This window comes from Haliotis cracherodii, unplaced genomic scaffold (assembly GCF_022045235.1).
Source record: "Haliotis cracherodii isolate W230 unplaced genomic scaffold, xgHalCrac1.p SCAF_32, whole genome shotgun sequence".
Lineage (NCBI taxonomy): Eukaryota > Metazoa > Mollusca > Gastropoda > Lepetellida > Haliotidae > Haliotis > Haliotis cracherodii.
The window spans coordinates 3,000,971-3,025,339 of NW_027266289.1; the positions used below are offsets into that span (position 1 = coordinate 3,000,971).

The 24,369-nt window shown below is 39.1% G+C and overlaps 1 long non-coding RNA gene across 1 annotated transcript in view; it reads right to left on the reverse strand.

Moving 5' to 3' along the window:
- Positions 1-24,369, reverse strand: part of LOC139477217 (uncharacterized) — a 136,205-nt gene that overhangs the window by 51,720 nt on the left and 60,116 nt on the right. The gene's annotated exons all lie outside the window — the stretch shown is intronic.

Genomic DNA, 24,369 nt, shown 5'->3' on the forward strand with positions numbered 1-24,369 from the left:
CGGGAACCGGGGGCTAATTAAACCATTTAACCAATCATTTCCACAGAATCAACTTCACAAATTAAATCACATTATTTGTGTCACTCTCAATGCAGACGGTTCTTTGCATGACATTAACTGCTGCATGTATAATCCTGCTCGAACACTAGAACACACAGTTTCCAAAGTAAATGAACCACAAAAGGGTAATAAAGAAATCCGGGCCAGCAACTCTTTATGTTATAATATGATAACCGGGCCAGGCCATGATGACACAACGCGTTATCTATTTGAAAGCTTGCGTTAGTTAGTGGTCCTCTCTTAACAGGAGACACAACCTACACATTTAATTCAGGTTACATTCGTTTGTGATCCTATTTCTCATCTGTCATACAGTGAATAGATATGTGACTTACCGATTAAGAAACGGAGGCCAATTAAACCGTTTAACCAATCATTTCCAAAGAATCAACTTGATAAATTAAATGACATTATATATGTCGCTCTTAATGTGGACTGTTCTTTGCATGACATTAACTGCTGCGTGTATGTTGCTGCTCCAACAAAAAGCATACATCTATTTGTGCAGTATTACTACGTTAATTAATCGGTACACCTGCGCAAAAGGAGGGGAGTATCTGTTCTGTAAATAAAATCTCCCCCGGGCGGATATATTTCTCGCCCCCCTCAGTATAAAGTCTCCCCCCTGATTATTCGGTTTGTTGCAATGTCTTTATGTACTTTATTCTTTAAATACTTTAATGTAAGGAGGGTTACTTTAAAAAACAGATTATGAAATATGGTCATAATGAATTGATATTTCAGCATATTTTATTTGGTAATTGTACCTTCCATCCTAAAATAATTATAAGACATAATCATACCAAACGAATTTGAATGAAATGACTTAATGTAACAAATATATGTATGGTTACTGTTGTAACTGAATTAAGAAATCTCATAAATCCTCGAAAACGTTCGGTTTCAACACTAACTACGTAAAAACTGTCAACATTTCAACGCGCGCCTCAAGCTCAGGCTGTCCGTTATATTCTGATCTAAAATATATTCCTTAATACAGGCTACGATTTGAAAATGGTATCAGTGTAATATCAGTGGCTAGAATATCATAGTGCAACCAGGTTTCTGTTACACATACAACATCATAACTGTCCAGTTCAGCACTGCACTGAATGATTAAACTGAACGATTAAATCTACTTTGTCTTTAAGTGAGTGAGTGAGTGAGTGAGTATTGTTTTACGCCGCTTTTAGCAATATTCCAGCAAAATCACGGCGTGGAACACCAGAAATGGGCTTCACACATTGTACCCATGTCGGGAATCGAACCCGGGTCTTCAGCGTGACGAGCGAACGCTTTAACCAATAGGCTACCCGACCACCCCCTTTGTCTTTAAGACTGCGTACGTTTAGATGTATAATCTTTAAATCTGGACTCTGCAAAGGTTCTGGATTCGGATGGATATCACCGCAGCAGAAGAGAAAGAGTAAAACTAAGAATGATAATCGGAAATTATATAAGCAAAGTAACTTAAAATATAGAGAAATGTGTATCATCTTCCCGAAATGATTAGCATGTAGAATAGATTCAAAAACACCCACCGCCAGCCTGTATTGGACAAGATCAACTGGCATCGTCAAAGCAAAGTGTACATGTAATTGTTACAATCGGGCTGGCGGTGAATCTTAATGTAGAACACCTTGTTAAAAAGACACACCAAAGAGAAAACAAGAGCAACAGAGAGAAGTAAAATAGCAAGTCATATAGAAATGAGATAAAGTAATCTGAGAAGGGATTCATACGTTATATACAACTTAAAAAAAAACCATTATTATGAAAAACGAAAGGAAAAGTGGGGACGCCGCCCCCCTCCCCTCCCCCCAACACACACACACACACACTCACCCACCCGAAAAGAAAAGAACCCCGCAAAATCAATAAATAAAAAAATAAAAAACAAATAAAAAAACAAACCACACACACATGTAACTCCGGATTTACTCCGAATTACTTAATTATGGTGCACATTTTTGGTTAGTGATTGTTCAGTAATGTCATGTGTGTATCTTGCATCAATAATATGTAGGTATGATCGCCGATAATGAAATAATTAGCCAATAACACTTTGGCCCGTCTTGGCCCGGCTCGGCCCGACTATTAGGCAATGCCCTCAACTGTAGAACTGCATGGCAAGTATTTATAAAACGACCGGGGGAGGAAATATTCTGGGGGGAGATTCTATTTCGTAGGGTGGGGGAGAGTTTATTTCAAGAGGGGCGGAACTGTACCGATATAAATTCGCCGAGGATAGATAACAAAACGTCATCTTTACAGTATAAATTGTGTCTACTTCGTGAATACTATTATCTACACGTGGAATGTTCTTTGCATGACATTAACTGCTGCATGTCAGTGACAGCTTCGAACGATCGATTGCATTAATCAACAAGAGTACTAATCAAAAGTTTGTAATTTACCTGTGTACTTTGTTACACAGTGGTTTTGGTTTGGTAATATGATCTCTGTTATCTGTCTTAAGATACACCATCCCCAGACCTCTCTGCATAAGGACCAGCACTGAGCCTGTTAATGGAATGTTATTTTGTAACTTGAAACTCCACAATCTCTGCTCAAATCCGAGCACATTCTGACCACTGGAGCATATAGTATGTGGCTCTCAGCAACATCAAAATCCTCAGTCGTACTTGTAACTGAACTGTATTTCTGCGTACAAGTCTTTACGACAGGGGAGTGCCAGATACCCGTATGTGCAGGCAGTCACACAACACTGCTTATGTCGCTATATATTAAACAGTGCGCCTCTTGTTGTCGGGTTGCGATGGATAGAGTCACTTTACAAACGTAGCAGAACGGGACAAAGATATCTCTGCAGTGTGCACAGTTTCTACGCCGTTATAATCGTCCCGCTGTGCTGTGGGAGTGCTTTGTCAACCAAGCGTCCATATAGTGAGTGAGTGAGTTAAAATATAACGTCGCATCGGCAATATTCCAGCTGTATGATTGCAGTCTGTCAGTAATCGAAGTCTGGACCAGACAATCCAGTGATTTACATCATGAACATCGATCCACGCAATTTCGATCGATTACATGCATCAACTACATGCATTGCTGAAGACCTAGTATACCCCGGATCTTCACGGGTCACGAGGCGAGTGGAGTGAGACGAGTGGAGTACGTGTACATTACTACTTGAACTTTGCATGCTATCAACATTCAGCATTGACAAAAAGGCGTTGCTGGTTGTAAATTGACGTTTGAATACAACCCTCGACTGTCTCGTCAAGGAGCAGCCTGGCAATAGAGTGCGGCTTTCTTGCGATCAATAACAATGAAAGCTTAGATTCCTATTCTAAAACATGTTTGCAAACACAAACACCACCAAGTTATTAAGATGAGGGTAGGGATGTGACGGGTACTCGGGTCGGGTGGGTACTGAATAGGACCCGGGTATCCACAGGGCCCTGTTTACAGCCAGTGCCTGTCACGGCCCATTAGAGTAGGAGGGTATTCTGACCAGATGACAACACCAGCTAGCTACATCAGGTACACTGCATGTGACCAGCGTGAGTAGCTCTCCAAGGTTCGCATTTAAGAAGCTCCGACGTTCATACAGTTTGGCCCTCACTCTATGAAGGTTCATACTCCAATGAACTCACACAAAGTGAAAGTCAATTCTTATAAAAGTTTATCACAATTTCTTACCTCAAAGGATGTAGGCCAAGATCTAAACACAATTTTATTAAGTACGTGCCACTTCATGTTTACACTGACAGCCATACAACAACCAGCTTTATTACCCACGTGGTGAAGATACAGGTGGTAAGATACAAAATCCGTACGTCACACGTGTGTCGTACAAGACTGACCTTGTTTTATTCGTTTTGATTGGATAACCGTGACCTCTGTCACACCGGGACTACTTTTTCAGTCATAAAAAATCGCAACTACAAGGCAGAACTGAAGAAATTAATGAGAACGAGAGATATTTACAAAGACTTTATTAAACCAAACAAAATAGTCACACGCATCAAATTCGGTTTGCATTATATATAAGTTATGCATAGAGCTTCTACAGAAATTATATAATCGAGCTATATCCATTTACAATGTACGACTACCGATCAATAGAGTGACCACTTTCGCAACTTTCAATTTGATTTAACGTAAAAGGATAAGCGTGGTGTAATGAAGTCTGTTTAAACTATCTGGACAGATATCTAGACTTACTTGGGATGACAAGGTTGTGCCATCACCTAGTGTCCCCTTCGAAGCGTTATTTGTGGCGCTGTTTCGGGAGGTGTTGTTCATGAATGAACGTACACGTACGACTGCACGACCAGATCACTAAAAGTGAACAGTTCTGATTCAAATCATTCGAAAACTCCGTGGAAGCGTAAAACGCTTTGAGTAGATCACGATTGTCTTTTCTTATTCCGGTGGTGACCTTGCCCTTCGATCGTTCGAAGCTGTCACTGACATGCAAGCAGACTTGAGTTTGTTGATTTTCACGTCTTCAGTATAGGGTGGTACAGTTAACATGAATGTCTTTGCCGATCACTCTGATTTGCCTCTTCCAAAATGGTTGAACATGATAAAATTTCAGCTGATCAAGGAAACCGAACCATTTTTATTGCACAGACGGGACGCCGACAGTGCGAGTGACCGACTGTTAGTATTCAAAGCGCGGCGCTGATGTGACTTTTTAAATTTTCTTCTAGGTGTACTTCGTACGAATAACATGGCGTTTGAATTACCATAAGTTGAAGAATCTCTTCCAAAAGGATCTTGAACGTCGGTGCTGTTTTGTTTGCAAACACAACTGCAGGCGCATGTTGTTAATGCGTATGCATAGAAATGTCAACAATGCCCATATTTGGGCATATATCAATATTCATGCGCAACCAGATTGTGCAACCGGTTTCAGTTTGGTCTGTCAACGAACGAAAGTTGTTATGTATTTACGCTTAAATATATATTTAACGATGGTAATAAATAAAATACCACACTAATTCTCGCCAGATACCATTTTTACGAAACTCGTGAACTTTCTATGGTATCTGACGAGAATGAGTGTAGTATTCTCTATATATCGCGGAGTAAAATAGTTCCTCAAAAAGAGAGGTGACATGGGCGTATGGATGCACAACTTGCTCTCCAGAAACTTCTTACGCCGCACATGTGTTCAAATCATATTCTCATTAGATGAGAAAGGTCTGTAAAGAACTACCTCAGTAAGTCAGTCATAATGACAGCGCGTCGTAATACATTTACATCAAGTACAAGATGTCAAAATGGCCGACGCGATAAACGTGACGGGAGTGATTTCCGAAGTTGTTAATGAACCTCTGGCGTTTACATGTGTTAGTCATCATTGATCAACTGGCCGATCATTGAAAGGTGAATAAAGATGCGTCAAACAGACATTAAGGTAAATTCATAGATTGCTGGAGACAGTCAATGTCAGCCTAGCACGGATTGAGTCGATACTACGATAGTTTAGATGTGCATTTCTTCGTTTGTTCATTAGGATGGGCCGTAGCGTGGATATTCGTCAACAATCATGCAGTCACGCTCTCTGACATTTCTCAATGTATACTGAAAGAATAAAGGTTCTAAATAATCAAAAAGAACGCTTATGTATGTTTTCGTGCTAGGGAATTCCCAGGGGTTTCCCCAGGAATGTGGAAGTAGTCTGTCAGTGTTTACGTCATTTCAAGAACACAGTCTCGTGAAAAACGTTTGAACGTCAAATTGTGTCGTTCATACACTTATGAACGTCAATTTCGTGGCCATGTGACCGACCTCTCGTCCAATGGAAAAGCCGTATATCGTGTAAACTTCAAATTAAAAAATTATTTAAAGTTGAAGGAAATATATAACATCATGCACAGGTAAACGATAACTTGAACGTTTTGTGGAAACATTTGTAAAACATTATCGCTACCACAAATAATTTTAGCATTTAATTTCAACTAAAAGTCAAGTTTCACTTTACATGTACATATTCCTTATTTAACGTGGTATGGAGCAAAGCCATCATGACGTCAATAAAGTAAACAATATTTCAATACAAAACAGAGCTCCTAATGCCAAAAAATGAATACAAGAAGAATCGTCAAGACATGACATATCGCCCCCGTTCTCGTGCAGTTCAGAAATGGAGTTTGGCTACTTTCACAGCACTTTGGGTTCATTGATACCTTCAGGTCTGTGGTGAAAAAAATTAATGTTGTTCAGTATTTTTCAATATCCCAAATCATCAAAAGGCACCAGTTCACCGCTAGACTTATCTGTACAGCAAGTTTACAACTTGTCAAAACAAAGATAACTAAAACAAATAAATATCTGAACATCAAAAGGCACCAGTTCACTACTAGACTGATCTGTATAGCAAGTTTCAACCAGCGATATTTAACAGTTTAGGAGTTCTGCTCCGGAAACGGACAAGAGTCATCCTAAGATGACAAATCACCCCTCATGCTTTTGAGATGTATATAATCGGAATATCTCAGATATAAACCTGCTATATTAACATCCTTTCTTAAGTGAGAGCCTATTTGAATGTTGTTTCCACAATATCAACAACAACAAGTAAGGTAACAATAATGCATTGTTTGTTTGAAGCCTAACTCGGCAATATTTCTGCTGCACGATGGCACCCTGTAAATATTTGACACAGGACCAGAAAAACCAGTGATTGGCATTGCTATATGGCTGTGTATTTTATTTGTAAAACAAATTGTATTACAATGTTTCTGTTGACACTCATTGTATTGTATTTGGACAGTGATTAGTTGTCAGGAATGAAGTACTGTTTAATGAAAGCAGTTTTGAGGAAGTTACTATGTTTAGATGCTAGTCTCATGTGTAAACTTCCGGAATACCGTGGATTGAGATAGAGGGTAATAGAAACATGTGGAATATTCTATGTTGTGAGTTCACTGTGTGGAAATTCCAGCAGCTAGTATGTAAGGGGATAGGAACATGCTTCCTCTCTCACACATTTCATTACATCAAGACCAGCTTTCTTGTGAAGATCACTCATCGGCCCCGATTCCCTGCCCAGACTCATCTTGGAACCTTTACCACAGTCGCCGATAGGTGAATGTACTATTATCACCGATTATTACCACTGTGTTTTTGTATTTGACGCTGACCAATGTCATCATGTCATATGCTATCTCTGAATATTGTACTACCACTCTATTGTGTACTGCCTCTTGTATACCTCTTGTTGGTTGTTTGTTGTTTTTTTACGCACAGATATCTGGGTTAACATATCGCTTCAGTTTGGGAATCAACACGAGGCAATATAATCCCACACTATAAGAGTAATAAAAGTGTTGGGTGTAACGCCGCCTTTAATATGATTCCAGTCAGCTTAATGTGGGAGGATAGCCAGAAGTGATGCAGGTCTCGGACGTTTACCACCTCGGTGAAACCCACGAGCACGGGCATGGTGCTGACAAGCCTGGAAACTAAATCGGGGCGAACCGGGATTCGAACCCACAATCATAGGTTTCTGGCGTGCCCAAGGGATGCAACTCTGCATAGCACGGCGCCTTAGAGGACTGGGCCACCCGTGCCCCCCTGTAAGAGTAGCATGACACACAACTAACAAAGTCTCAGTCTGTAATGGCCATTAGCCAGACGCCCGAGACACGTAAAGTTGTATTCAGTCCAGTAATATTGTCTACAAAAGTGCCAAAGTACCAGAATGTACTGAAAAAAAGCGAGTTTTCTGAAACACGTTTCTATAATTAACAACCTGGATGAAGTGGTGGTCGTATAGGACAATTAACTGTTGGTGGTTCCTTAAGTTAGAAATATTGTGGGACATTTTGGGAAAGTGATCTTGTCTGAGAATGTCACTTAAATTAAACACATCAATTCCCTTCTTCGCAAATTTCAACTTCCAGAACATGTGGTCTTTGTCTGATTGAGAAGCATCTGTTTCTGGTTTGGACAAATACGTCCAAGCAGTATCAAGAACTGGACTCTGTAGTCACTATTGTGGGCAATGAGCAATGCCCCACGTTGTCGGGGCAAGATGACACACAGCCAATCAAGTCAACCAATCCTCTGTGCCCATCCATCAAGTTGTCTCTTACAACAAGCACAGGTGGTTTGGCACCTTTTCTGTTTGTTTGTTTGTTTGTTTGTTTGTTTGTTGTTTAACGCCGTCTCAGCTATATAACAGCGGACTGTAAATAATCGAGTTCAGGCCAGACAATCCAGTGATTGACATCATGAACATCGAGCCACGCAATTCGATGACATGAATCAACCAAGTCAGCAAGCCTGACCACCCGATCCGGTTAGTCGCCTTTTACGGGAAGAATAGGTTGCTGAAGATCTATACTACCTATACCATTGACTTCCGAGGAATGTTAGCGAAGTGGCAGTTAGACCGGCTGACTGCTATTGACACGGGAATGCTTTATTCTAAATCGGGTGTAAGAGTGAACGTTGTGAGTGACAAATCAGATATACTTGAAAACGACTATACAAATAAATAAAATTCGAATGTGCCCCATGGCAGGGTGATAGTGATAACGCTGTTTTCTTGGTAAAATATTCCATTAAAGGACATAAGCAGCCAAATATAGATACGCGTGCCAGTCGGTATAGTCGTGTCCCATCAGTTAATTCATTTAGGTACATTACTGACCTGTAAATACAACATGGTCATATTTATTTTGCGCCTCGATCAAACAGAATATATGTATTAATATGAAAGAATCAGTTTTCATTTCGTCAACAAGGTGAAAGAAATAAGGAGTGGAAACCAGCTACTGTCCCTATATCAGAATGTGTTATCAGACAACATGGTGAGTCAAGACAACCTTGAACATTGACCTCTCCTTTATTGCGAAGCGAAGCCCATGCGCTTTGAAATATATGACCTACTTACAGCAGTGTAAGGTTGAAATTTAATACCTACCACCCAGACTAACTCGAGTCAGCAGTTTGCTCCTTTTATGTGGTATAAATGATTTCATTTCAACCGACAAAAACGAGTAAACATGAAATTATATGAGGATAAAGTATGGTCGTTCCGGTACGAAACGAAGATATATACTTGCATATTCGCAAGACGTGTTCAAATACAGGGACATATAAAACAGCAATAAGGCCATGACAGGTTGTCGCTGACAACGGAGGCAAGGCGCGGTCAATCAATACAACATGTCATGGCTGTGGCGAATGCTGAATGAAGGCGAGTTGAACACGTGACTGACTACAAATGTCACTTTGACCTGCCTATAAATGTGACTGTTCAAAGCAAGGTGTGACAATGCTAGATTTAAACAAGTGGCAGTCCAATATCTGCCTGTCTTTAACCATTTTTTTTCCAGTTTTGCATGACACACCTGCATGGGCATGTTTCCTGATATAAGTGTATTAGAACATTTTAGCAATGACTGACATTTATCTATATTTGGTTGTACACCATTTTGGATGCACATATCCTATAACCTTTGAGAATTAGAATTAACATTGTATTCGTTCCACATAGCCAAAACCATATGTCAGTTGTGTTATATTGAAGGTGTTAACCAATCTCATAAAACATCGGTGGCTGGGTTGGTTAGATTGCAGACTTTGTGTAGTGAAGGTTTGGTGCCTCACTCTGAGGTTGCAGGTTCGAATCCTGGTTGGAACCCAACCCAACATGTAGTAGAATTGAATGGTATTCAACAATTCCCATAATATGTTGTGTCATAGAACATAAATAATTTGTAACTTCAATATATAAATATATATAAAACGTCAACTCCACAGAATTTGAATTGCATCAGACATATTATTATGTTGTTTGAGAAATCGTTAGCTATAACCATTAAGGGGCCGACAATTTAATATTTTGGAGAAAGAAAAACTGAGTCAGGAGGAGCAGACAAATTGTTTCATGCGTTTTGTTCATTTTTTGTGAACATTATCATTGCAAATCATTTGTATCACTTATAAGCATATGTATATTTGTATGATTTTTAGGCAAATGAAACGATTTATTTAGGTATATACTATGGGTTCTAACAACTTTATCATAACATAAAAAGTAAAAATTTGGTCTTCACGTCTCGTTTCGTTTCGTTTCAGCAACATTCCAGCTATATGACGGCGCTCTGTAAATAATCGAATGTGGACAAGACAATCCAGCGATTGACATCATGAGCATCGATCCACGCATTTGGGATACGATGACATGCATCTACCAACTCAGCGAGCCTGACAACCGGACCCGTTAGTCGCCTCTTACGAAGACCTTTGACCCAGATCGTCACATCCAGTTCCTTGTTTTCACTGTATTCTTTCAACATCGACATGCTGCATCATAATACCAAAGAGCAGGTATTCAACAAAGTGGGTTTTTAAGCCGCTGCATTAATCTACAAGAGTACCAATCAAAAGTTTATAATTTACCTGTGGCTCTCGGCTCAGTCGTACTTGTAACTGAGCTGTATATCTGCGCACAAGCCTTTACGACAGGGGAGTGTCAGATACCTGTATGAGCTGGCAGCCACACAACACTGCTTATGTCGCTATAAATAAAGGGTGCGCCTTTTGTTGTCGGGTTGCGATCGATAGAGTCCCCTTACAAACGCAGCAGAGCGGGACAAAGATATATCTGCAGTGTGCACAGTAGTAGTATAGGTAATGGGGGTTCTGGCTCACTTCCACTGGAGCTGGATTCATATACCTATACTGCTACTACAGATGGAATTTTTTATACCAAAATGATTATGCGATTCAACGATAGTCATGAGATTCAGCTAAATTGACCACCACCTGGAGTCTATGATATAAATTTTTATAGGTAATGATGGTTCTGGCTCACTTCCACTGGAGCCGGATTCATATCCCTATCCTTTTCTATTTGATGTTTTATGTCGCTTATTTGATGTAATCGAAATCCATCAACAGTTTCCATCTTTTCATCGAGCGCTGGATATAAACTCATAGTGTATATTACGAATATATAATAGTCTTTAATTGGTCTTCCTTAAATGTTTTGAGAGTATACATCAACCTTATCAAATGTATATTATACGGCAAGAATATCTTAGAAAGAGAAATACTACCACTTTTAATAATTTGAACCCCCTCGAGGGTTGTAACGGGTGATGCACCGACATGAATAATACTGCAACGTTGACGCTCGTGTTTCTTGAGCCATTTAATCGATAGACCTGGTAATATTTCGAAGGCATCTACCGGTGCATCTCCGAACAAGACTTCAATAATAACCGTAGAAATATTAGGTATTGCACTCAAGTTCTGTTTAATATCATCGAATTTTGTAACCAAATTTAAACTAATATTTTGGATTGCCGGACGACTATATAACATATGACCTCGTTTTTCCGGAAGGGGAGTGACTAACACACTTTTTCGTTTTGACGGGATATAGGCCGCGAGTACGATGCCACTATTTATTATCTTAGTTAAATTATGTCCCTTACCCATCTTCGCATAAGGTGGGGTAATGACGATATTCAGTAGCCACTTGATGTTTGCTTCGACCATAGTCCATTTATTCTCACTGTTGTAAATAATACTGTACGGAGTGGTTTTAAGGAGTCTACTAACGTCGACATCGCTTAAATCTTCTAGATTACCTGTGAATGTAACTTCTTTCCGCTTGTATACATTATCGTGTAAGTGTAAAGCGTATAACTTACCATTGGTACCGGGTTTACCGAATCCTTCCGAGTCTCCGAGATCGGAAAGCGCAATTGTATTACATTGTCTTATCGTTCCAGGGCCTGATGCATCAACCATTATTTATAATATGGAGTGTTACACTTAAGTATCCTATATGTACAGGTTGGTGTTTTACATCTAATACAGAAATTTTGAGGTCTGAAATAATACCCCGCTTTAATTTTTTTATATTGTAATGTTGAGAAAGATTCCGTTCTACCACTATTGTATTTTTCATCTTTGACCGGAACACTTCTGAGTAGAGTTGAAGGACTTTCTTGTTGAATATTATCCGTTGTACTGATTTCATCAAGATGGATGCACAACTCTTTATAGGGAACTAAATCGGGTAAATAGAGTCCCTGATCTGATGTCTTGATTACTGTTATTTCTCCTCCCCATCCAAGTGTGTATGCTAAGTTACTGTAAAGCTTTACATCCTTTTTTCCAGCATTTAAAATCAGTAACCCATTTGACTCATTTTGTGTTAGACTAATTCCATTAGGCTTAAAAAATTCATCATTGAGTGAGCATACGCTGTAATACCCATCAGGTATAATGTATTTTTGACCATTTATTTCTGTCTCATTATTATAACCTCTCGTAGCATTTATATCGGTCCACCGTGGGTAATACGTTACATCGCATAGAGCTACTTCGAGTTGTCCATCTGAGTTATCGATAGTACGAAGCAGTTCAATAGACTGACCATTTGTTATTCCCAGGAGTGTAACATACATATTAAATATACAATGATACTATATCATAACTTAAATATGGAATCAACCATTATTTATAATATGGATTGTTACACTTAAGTATCCTATATGTACAGGTTGGTGTTTTACATCTAATACAGAAATTTTAAGGTCTGAAATAATACCCCGCTTTAATTTTTTATATTGTAATAACGAGAAAGATTCCGTTCTACCACTATTATATTTTTCATCTTTCACTGGAACACTTCTGAGCAGAGTTGAAGGACTTTCTAGTTGAATATTATCCGTCGTGCTTATTTGATCAAGATGAATGAACAACTCTTTATAGGGAACTAAATCGGGTAAGTTGTTAATACTTGCAATCACTTTTGAGCCGCGTGGTAATGTTATTGCCCGATTAAATCTAAGTGTGTATGCTAAGTTCTCACCAATAAGTATATTTGTGTTTCCATTGATGATTGTCACTGCCCCAGTGGCCTCATTTTGTGTGATACTAATTTTAGTAGTATTATAAAATTCCTCATCAGACTTAAAATATTCATAATTGAGTGAGCTTATGCTGTAATACCCATCAGGTATAGTAATAATTCTATTAATTCTATTTTGGCCATTTATTACCTCTCGCAGCACTTATATTGGTCCACCGTTGGTAATACGTTACATCGCATAGAGCTACTTCGAGTTGTCCATCTGAGTTATCGATAGTTTGAAGCAGTTCAATAGACTGGCCATTTGTTATTCCCGGGAGTGTAACATACATATTAAATATACAATGATACTATATCATAACTTAAATATGAAATCAAGATACATTACTAATCAATCGATTATAGTAACTGCCTCTGGTGCTGATTTTTTAGTTAAATTCCCCGATATCTTTGAAAAGTACAGAGTCACGGCAACTAGCGATAAAATGGTGCACGATTGGTTTCACAATCCGATGCAATTTTGGCAGAATCAGTTAAACTTTGCCATATGGTGTGCCACAACGGGATGTGGCGTATCTCTTTACGCTCCAGGATTTGAACTGAATAAGTCTGTTATGTCATTTCACGTGTACTATCAGATTAGACGTATACTTAAAGAAATTAGTGCTCCATTACCGCAGGATCGAGCGTGGAATTCCACAAATAATAATTATGATAGGTCCGCGTATGAGCGTATTTGTCAGGAATTTAATGTTTCTACGAGTAAAGATTGGCGTATTAAAGGAGCAAACCATGGTCTAGGTGTTCCTTACACAGAGGAAAATAAATCCGTCAAAGAAGAAAGCGATTATGTATATAAAGTACTTAATAAACTTCCAGTTAATTTTGGTAAGTTGTATAGCACCAGCAAACTTTATGCAAGAATATATGATCATTGGCATAAAACCGGTGATTGGTATAAAGGCTGGGAACTTTATAGTAACGATTGGAGTGGTGATATTATGAGTTTTAAGAGTGGTTTAATTTATATTGTTAAAAAATTTATACAAATGAACGATACCGCAGATGCTTGGAATGAATTTCTTAATGATAAAACGGAAAAAATAAGAACTTATGTATGGGCAATTCTCTGAGCGCAATCTCAAACACGAACGTCCATTATCGGTTCTGGGACAGCGCTCGATGCGCAAAAACAGTTTGTCTCAAACGTGGAGGACGCCATTAATTCACCAGTTGACATACCATCGTCTATAAAGCGTTTTCAAGATGCATTACAGTACGCTCAATCCAAAGTGGACTTCGTTTATGCACCGGGACTATACATGTCTCTGAGTAATATGGAACTTAAGATTGGTCAAGTGATAGGCTATAATAATAAAATTGTTATCGCTACCGATCAACAAAAACCAGGTATAAATTCAGATATGAACGTCGAATTAATAACGCAAACGATCACGGGCGAAAAGGGAATAGTCAAGCCACAAACACCACATGTTTCACAAACATCTACTGATGCACAAGTGTCACCGCATATTGCGGCTAAAAATCAACAACATATCGATGAAAAAACAGCGCTTGTAGTGGGTGGAGTCTCGGTTGGCTTACTCATGATTTGGTTAAATAGTCTTTAGCGAACACGTACAACAACCCTGCAATTGCTACGATCAACCCCCACAAGTTTTGACTAAGCCAAGTGGTGGTCTTAGCTAATAAATTCAATAGCCAGGAAACAACACTCCCTATTATACCGGGAAGTGCGGCCGCGGCTTTCTCAGCTAGCTTTCCCAGTGCTGAACCTAATGCTTTTAAATGCTTCTTTATCCACTCTTTTATACCGTTTTTATCGTTAGGCGGTGTACTACCACCTGTGCCACCTGTTAACGAGAGAGTCAAAGTCGATATAATAAATCCCAACGTGGTTAAAATACTGGCAATTGTTATTCCCTGTTCTCTGAACAATGTTTTAATTTTATCGGTCAGTGTAGTGTCATCGTTGAGGACTTGATCGATAGTTTCTCGAATACGACTGATTTGCGAACGAAGTGCCTTTCTATTACTGGAAGCTGCTTCGAGGCGGGCCAATCTTTCCTCTTCTAAGTAACGCAATCTTTCAGCAACGCGGCGTCTACTGAATTCATCGCCCGCCTGTTCGAGTTTTGTTTTCTCTTGAGCTATATGTTTGTCGATTTCGGATAGCTTGGCTATATTATTGATGAGTTCTCCCCGCATAGTTCGCATTGCCTTGTCAAGACCTCGTAATTCCCTAACACTGAACTCCGAATGTGGTACCTGTAACGTTGAATTATCGTAGTAGGTATCTAAGATTTCTCCGAGTCTGTTCGAGGCCACCATCGAGGCTGCTTCCAAATCATCTGTATTAACGAGTTCTTTCCTCATAGTCTGAAGAGCCTTAGTAGTCTTCGCGGAAAGTCGTCCGTATTCTACAAAACCTAATTTATCACGAACAAACTCGCGGCTATATCTGCCGGCTATAGTAGACAAGGCTAGGGGATTACGAGAACTATAATGCATAAGCTCAATATGCGGAGAGTCACGCACTCGCAATGTTCCTTTACTATCTAGCATAAACTTTGAATAGTCCCGACCTATTGGGATAACATAATTTTTATCTTCTTTTAAGGCATCGTAATAATCATCGACGGTTGATTTTAATATTTCATCGTTAAGACTACTTAACCTGGTTTCATCAGTATCTTCGATTGGATTCTGGTTATCAAAGTCATCAAAGGTATCTAGTTCAAAATCACCCATTTTTATATTAAACATAGGGTACATGTTTTCAATATAAGAATGTCTTCACAATACGGACGCAAGTTAAACCCACAACGCAGACTTCGAGATCCATTAGGGGTCAAGGCAATTCGTCAGTCTGTTACTATAACTAATAACCCTAGTACCATCGATCAGAATCAAACGCTTCTGGTTCGCTTTCCTAATCTCGGCGCACACGATGTGTTAGTTCCGGGAACTGTCCGACTAGCATTTACGATTGTTTTGACTTCTACCGACGTTAACAGGGAGCCTGTTCAGAACTTAGGTCGTGCTATCGTTAAGAAAATCGCTATTAAAATTAGCGGTAATGAGGTTTTGAGTATCGATGATAGCGATGTATACTATTGTTACATGGATCTCTGGAGAACGGATAAAGAGCGGGAAAACTTACAGTACCAAGGTATTTGTAATAAGAACACATTGAGACTGCGTGTAGATGCTTCTAGTGGTGATGGTACTGTCGTTAAAGATCAGGCCGTTGCCGACGCATTAGGTAACAGATTCTATGTTCCCCTAGACTTTGAATTATTAGATTCCCACATGCCCTTTTATCAAGCATCCCTAGGCGATAGGTTAGAATACGAACTCACTTTTAACGACTACGGTAGAGTAATCAGAGCTGCTGAAGATGCTAGCTATTCCATTGACAATATCTCGCTCGAGTACGATATGATAACGGATCCCGAATTAGCCAGACAAATTCGTAACCAGTATTTGGGAAGTTTAGCTATTTTGTACGATCGCGTGCTGAGACATCGAAAGATCACGAGGGACAAAAAAGATACGATGTGGAATATCAATCTAAACGTCCCCACGAGGTCGTTGAAGGGTATTTTAATGTTGTTCGAGGATCCCTCTGATGCCTTCAAAAGAAATACCGAGAAGTTCTACAATCCCAAGATTACGAAAGTAGAATTGACTATCAAGGGCGTTCCTAATCAACTATATAGCCAAGGAATGCTAGCGTATCACCAGTGGGATGAGATTAAAAAACTTCCTTCTATAAGTTAACGCGGTCGTGAAAGATCTGTCTCTTGGGAGTGTATCGATGGGTGAATACCTCACCTCGAAGTACGCGCTATGGCTCGACATGCGAACAACGGACGATGACCAATTACACGGCAGTGGGAGGAGAATAGAAAATGCTAGCGAGGGTGTCACCATACAGATAACGAAGCTCCAGGAATCGGCTGGTAAATTAAACATATATTTGTACGTGATTATGGATGCGCAACTTAATATACAAAATGGGAGATTCGTGCAAGCAGTCTATTAATAATCTTTTACCTAAAGATCTGCACTGCGCTATCATATGTGGGCAAACGGGCTGCGGAAAAACAGCCTTTATTCTAGATATTTTAGAAAGTCATTATTGGGACGTTTTCGATCATATTATTATTCTGTGCCCGACTATAAGCGTTAATAAAACATACTTATCGAGAGATTGTGTAATGAATGACGACAGGGTACACAGAGTCGATCCGGGGGATCGTTTACAAGACTGTCTCCGAGTATGTCACGAAAAATACAAAGGAGAATCAACCCTTTTCGTAATAGACGACTGCAGCGCGAGTAAAGAATTAACAAAAAAGAAAGATATGCTTTCGTATTTAGCATTCTCCGGACGTCATACTCAACATAGCGTTTGGGTACTTACTCAAAAATACAACTCTGTCCTGAAAGATCTCAGAGAGCAGACCAAATGGGTAGCGCTGTTTCATTGCAAAGATTGAGATTCATTCGAGGAATGTTTACGCGAAAATGACGTCATTTATTCCAAGGGTGACAAAGTCAGAAAAGTGTTAGCAGCAACGAAGCACTGTAAACTCATATTAAAAACCGATCAACCAGCTGCTTATGCAATTGCTTAGCAAATTGTAGCAAAATTATAGCAAAATTGTAGCAAATATAGCAAAATTGTAGCAAATTGAACATTAGCGGTTAATATGACATAAAATGTGGTTCGAAATCATCATTCTTTCGCAACAGTTCATTATTACGGGATGTATTGGATACGTCATATTATATTATGTTAGACTTAAATATCTCCTTAGGTATTACATTATGGAAAATGTTCCCAATATTTGGGAGAAAATTATACCATCGAAAAAATTGATAACATGACCGACGAAGAGATTAAAAAACTGTACGCGCGTTACGAGTCTAGACTGGGAGCTACCATGACTAAAACGATAGGGTCGTCTATATAACAACTATACACAGTCATAGCTAGTACGTTTCTCCCCATCCTGGCAGAACATCGCATGTATTTATGCGAATCTCTAGAGAAAGACCCATTCATCGAACACGCTATAAGCTCAGTGAGCTGTGAGTTTTATCATAGATTGGGAATGTTCTTAGCTCCGTTCACCACAGCTTTAGTAACGGCTAGGTATTGTCAATTTAAACATACGTGCCCACTAAATAATATAAATGGAGACTCAACAGATTGCGGAAACACAATCACAACAGATTGCGCAACCACAACAGATTGCGGAACAACAAGTGAATGAGGATGCACCACAAACAAAAAAACAAACCAGAGTTACTAAGAACCTCCCAAAAATAGCTGCAGGAAGAAAGGGAGGGCTGGCACGCAAAGCAAAATTAATAAATAATTCAAATCCGATTAAAACATGGGCACTAGTAGGAGTTGCTGGTATAGCGGCTGTATGGTTCTTTTATAAGACCGGAGAAGAGAAAACGTCACCCCCGCCGCAACAACAAGTTCAATTAGAGGTTAGTCCTCATATAATGCTATAAGAAGCATGTCTACTCCAGTTACAGATGGTAAAATGTTGGTAAACGCGACGTATCATTCAGCGGTGGTCACCGGCTTGGCCATTGGCTATGCCCGTATGGCTAAAATGATTACTAAAGCCACACCTCCCAAGCTAGATTTTAATGGATTTGATATAGGTATGATGGTTCTTGGTATTGGATTAGCAATGGCAACGAAGGATATGCTCTTCAAACAAGGACTTATCCCGGAAGACATAATGAAGTAATTAAACATTTGAATATTTTATATTCATATACTATGGCATCAATTGCGATGATGGTCGGTGGAGCTGTTGTTAATGCTCTAGCTTTTTCGGGGAGTAATTATTTATTTTCCAGTATGAGGGAATCAAATGCTAAAGAAGTTGAAGAGGAGCGTAAACGACATAATAAAGCATTAGAACAATACCAAGCAGCCCAGTTACAATATACGCAGCAGAGAATGAAGAGATTAGACTTTATTCATGAACAACTGATGAAGGAAGGACATTCAATTCAAACGTTTAAGGATGTCGAATCCGCCATGCACGAATACTACCTCGTTTATGGGAAAAAACTCGACCCAATACCTAGACCAACAATGAGTCAGTTTTATACACCGTCAGAGGCTCAGAAAGACCGAGAGGTCGCATTTGTTATTATGGGGTTATCTGCTCTATTGATTTTCAGCTATACAATAGTGTAGATGTGATTTGCATTTAGACAAATGATATGATAGATGTATATACCATGAATAACTGCAAGTTTACACTCATGGGGAAGACGACTCTATGTAACCGCCGCTGTGTTGAAATTTACTGCGGTATACACAATTATTACATCAAGCGTGGACATATAAACTATACGTGTTCTGAATGCGGGATAGGGGTCAAAGGTCGTTATTGTTTATGTAAGAAACACGGTGCTGATAGGGTCAGGAATCAGATTATTTATGCTAGGAAGAGAGATTACATCAATGAGAGGAATAGGTTGGGGAGAATACGTATTTAGATATATGAAAACAACCAATTAGACATTTGTTTCATTTTGCATATACCATTCAACCACTATGGTTTTTGTCAGAGAGTTGAAGGCTATGGCAAAGCAACGTGGTCTACGTGGATATTCTCGTATGAGAAAAGCTGAATTGATTACCTTACTCGGTTTGGAATCACCCCTGACTGTTAGAGAACTCAAAGCTCGAGTGAGAAACAGTGGGCTGAGAGGTTATTCTCGAATGAGAAGAGCTGAATTGATCGCTTTACTAGATAATAATCAACAAGAACAAGACGAGGATGATAATAATCAACAACAACAAGAATTAATATTTGTACCCACATCCGCCAGCGTTGGCAAATATCTAAGAGGTTGGAAATGGATATTAATTCCAACATGGATGTTAATGATATTAAGCCCATCATATCGAGTAAAATTAACGAGGAATTAGATGATTTACAAAGTATAAAATACCAGCTGACGATTAAAATGTCATTGAGTAAAAGTAACACAGACGATAGCGTCGAATATACCGAACCATATTTCCGTAGCAATCAAGAAGTTATAACCGAATCCGATACTATAAACGCATCATTAGATACATCAATTCAGAGGATACAGGAAACTTTAGAACGCTGGACTAATAGAGGTTCGGGTTGGGGTGTGGATAGAATCGATAGTTTATATTTAGATATAGCAAATTACATGCCCTTCAAAGGTGGATCTTATATAGATTTACCCCCGTATTATAAGAAGAAAAAAGCCATAATTAACGTAAAAAATAAATCCGATGATTGTTTAAGAATGATGATAAGATCTGCATTGTTCCCCGTAGACAAGAATCCGGATAGACCTTCTAGCTATCCCCAAAACGATGGACTCAACTTCGATGGTATAGACGAACCTACACCAATATCACAAATTGATAAGGTGGAAAAGCAAAATAATTTAGCTATAAATGTTTTCGGACATTCTAAAGGAATTGTTGTACACAGGATAAGCTCCGCTCCGGAACATATTCCCAGAATCAATTCATTTCTGATCGAAAAAGATGGAAAATATCATTATACGTGGATAAAGAGTTTAAACAGGGTGCTATACGATCAAACAAAACATAAGGAAAAGAAATATTTCTGCGAAAGATGCCTGCATGGGTACAGCAGACAAGATCTATTAGAAGCGCATAAAGAAGACTGTAGAGGTGTTGGACAGAATGCTATCAGGATCGATATGCCTAAAGAGGGAAAAAATATATTAAAATTTGAACATTATTGTAATCAAATGCCAGTACCGTACGTAATTTACGCCGACTTCGAAGCGCTTATCAAACCCATAGAAAATACCGAACGCAATAATCAAGAAACTCAAGATAGTTTTACCTACAAAACTCAAGAACATATTCCTTGTGGGTTTGGATATATAGTTGTAAGGTATGATGGGAAAACAAACACTCCCGTGATTTACAGAGGTCCCGATGCAGTGGGAAAGTTCCTAGAATATCTACAAAATGAAGAGAGAATAATCAGGGAAAATTTATCATGTAAGAAACCCATGCGTATGACGATAGATGATTGGAGGGCCCACAAGAAGTCAACGAGTTGTCACGTTTGTAATAAACCCCTGGATGGGGATTCCGTAAGAGATCATTGTCACGTCACGGGTAATTATCGGGGAGCCGCTCATAACGAGTGTAACTTGAAACTAAAAATGAATGCTCAAACAATACCCATCCCCGTTGTGTTTCATAACCTTAGAGGATACGATTCACATCTCATTATGCAAGCTATCTCAAAGACCGACGGCGGTTTAACGTGCATTCCTAATAATATGGAAAAATACATATCGTTCTCGTTGACTAAACCTTTACATTATAGGGACAAGGATGGGAAATCTAGAATAAAACAAAGTAATGGGCTTAGATTCATAGACTCCATACAGTTTCTGTTATCTTCCCTGGACAATTTAGCTAAAGCGAACAATCCGGATGACTTCACTATAACAAATCAATATACCGATAAGATAACTCGTCATTTGCTGCTGAGAAAAGGCGTATATCCTTACGAATATATGGATGATTGGTCTAGATTCGAAGAAACTGAATTACCACCCCTCGAATCATTCTATAGTAACTTAACAGAACCTAGAATAACAGATGCCGATTATGAACACGCTCTGACGGTCTGGGATAAATTAGGTTGTAAGAATTTAGGCGATTATCACGATCTGTACTTAAAAACCGATGTACTGTTACTCGCCGATATATTCGAGATATTTAGAAAGACGTGTTTAAAACAATACGGCTTGGACCCGGCATGGTACTATTCTAGTCCCGGACTATCGTGGGATGCATTGTTGAAGAAGACCGGCGTAGAACTAAAACTACTCACAGATTACGATATGCACTTGTTTATTGAAAAAGGATTAAGAGGTGGTATATCGATGGCAGCAAAAAGGTATTCTAAGGCTAATAATAAATTAGTGGAAGGATACGATCTGAGTAAACCCGACACGCACATATTATATCTCGACGCTAACAATTTGTACGGATGGGCTATGAGTCAACCTTTACCCACGGGTGGTTTTGAGTGGGTCGATGATATCGATAATAATGATGAGAATAAAGGGTACATACTAGAAGTTGACTTGGAATATCCGAGTTCCTTACATAAAGACCATAACAGTTATCCGTTAGCTCCCGAAAGATTAATGGTTAACAAAGATTGGATGTCAGAATATCAACGTTCATTGATGGGTAATAATAGGTTAGCTAACGTAGAAAAACTCGTACCAAATTTGATGGATAAGACAAAATATATAGTTCACTACAGAAATCTCCAGTTGTATCTATCGTTAGGTATGAAACTAAAGAAAATACACAGAGTTCTAAAGTTTGATCAAAGCCCTTGGATGGAGCCCTATATAAGGCTGAACACAGATTTAAGAAAGATAGCCACCAGCGATTTCGAAAAGAATCTATATAAGCTCATGAATAACTCGGTATTCGGTAAAACTATGGAGAATCTAAGGAAGCGTGTTGATGTTAAATTAGTCAGATCTAATGAGGAAGAAAGACTCAGGAAACTCATAGCCAGTCCGGCTTTTAACAGAAGCAAGATATTCGATAACGACTTAGCCGCGTTGCATATGCAGAAGAGTAATATAAAATTCAACAGACCGGTGTACGTCGGTATGAGTATTCTCGACTTGTCAAAACACTTAATGTATGACTTTTATTACAACGAACTTAAGAAGCAATACGGCGATAGATGCGAGGTGTTATATACCGACACAGATTCTTTGTTGATGGAAATACAAACCGAGGATGTGTATAAAGATATGGCAGAAAAAATAGATATGTACGACACGAGCGATTACCCTAAAGATAATCCACTGCACAGCGTTGTAAATAAAAAGGTGTTAGGTAAGATGAAGGATGAATGTGCTGGGACTCCTATAGCAGAGTATGTAGGATTAAGACCTAAGATGTATTCTATAAAGAAGTCCGATAATGGAGAGATAAGAAAAGCCAAGGGCGTATAGCGAACAGTATAAAGAATCATTATTCAAAGGTAGAACGTTCAAACACGAGATGAACTCTTTAAGAAGTTACGATCATAGGATATATGGATTAAGAATGAACAAGACATCATTATCCCCCTTAGATACAAAGAGATGGATTGATAATGATGGTGTAACTACCTATGCTTATGGTTATGGTGGTAATACTGTACCGTCGGGAACTATGAACAACTCTTCTCGTACAAATGCCCTACCCGGTCCATCTTGAAGATAATAAAGAATAGGCTCTCCTTCTTTCGTAACCAATCGACTAATGTTATACGTGTTAAGGGACCATATGGGATCGGTTGCGCGACGTAGGCCTCCTTCGAGTTCACCTGCCTGGTATAAATATCTTACCCTTACTCTATCCGGAAGTTTTTGTTCTTTGCCTCTCCTCGGTGCTGAAGATTCGGAAGTCACGGATTTCATTTTAATCGCATCGGATGGTTTCTTCCCTATTAATCTCGTTACTTCATTATTCAGCGCTGATGCAACGGCTGATAATCGTGTCACCCATTCGGTTGATCTCAATCACTCGGATTTCATTTCGATCCCATACTGATAGCCAAACAAACGTTCCGCTAATGTCCTGTTAAATCTTTCAACGATAGCTTGACTGCGGTGGGCCTCTCTTTCACCACGGACGATTTTGACGTCGTGCTTTGTTAACAGTTTAGTCACGATCCCATAAACTCTCGACCGGGATCTACTTGAAATAGCTTAGGCCATTTTAGTGGTCCGCGTTTATATATGCGACTCAGTGCATTAGCTACTTCTGTTAAATCTTTCGAGGTTAATGGCTCAGCCTCTTTGTATCGACTAGCCACATCCACTACTGTTAAAGCGTATTTATACGTTTTGCGTTTTACCTTATCGTGAGGAAGAAACAAGAGGTCAGCCTGATGAACTTCATTCGTCGTAGAAATATCAAACTTCTTCCTCGGTATATAATGCGGTGCCAGTAAATATATTTGCCACAACGCTTGTTTCTTTAACCAATCCTTGGCCACATCTTTAGATACCTTAGCCGCGGTGGCTAATTTTTTTATTGCTCCTACACCTTTCCAATATCCTCGTGGGCTATAGTAAATTTTATTCATTATTAATTAATATTGATGTTTCGTTTAATACAACTCATGACTATCGTTGAATCGCATAATCATTTTGGCATAAAAAATTCCATCTGTAGTAGCAGTATGAATCCGGCTCCTGTGGAAGTGGTCCAGAACCCCCATTACCTATAAAAATTTATATCATAGACTCCAGGTGGTGGTCAATTTAACTTAATCTTATGACTATCATTGAATCGCATAGTCATTTACGCATAAAAAATGCTACCTGTAGTAGCAGTATAGGTATATGAATCCGGCTCCAGTGGAAGT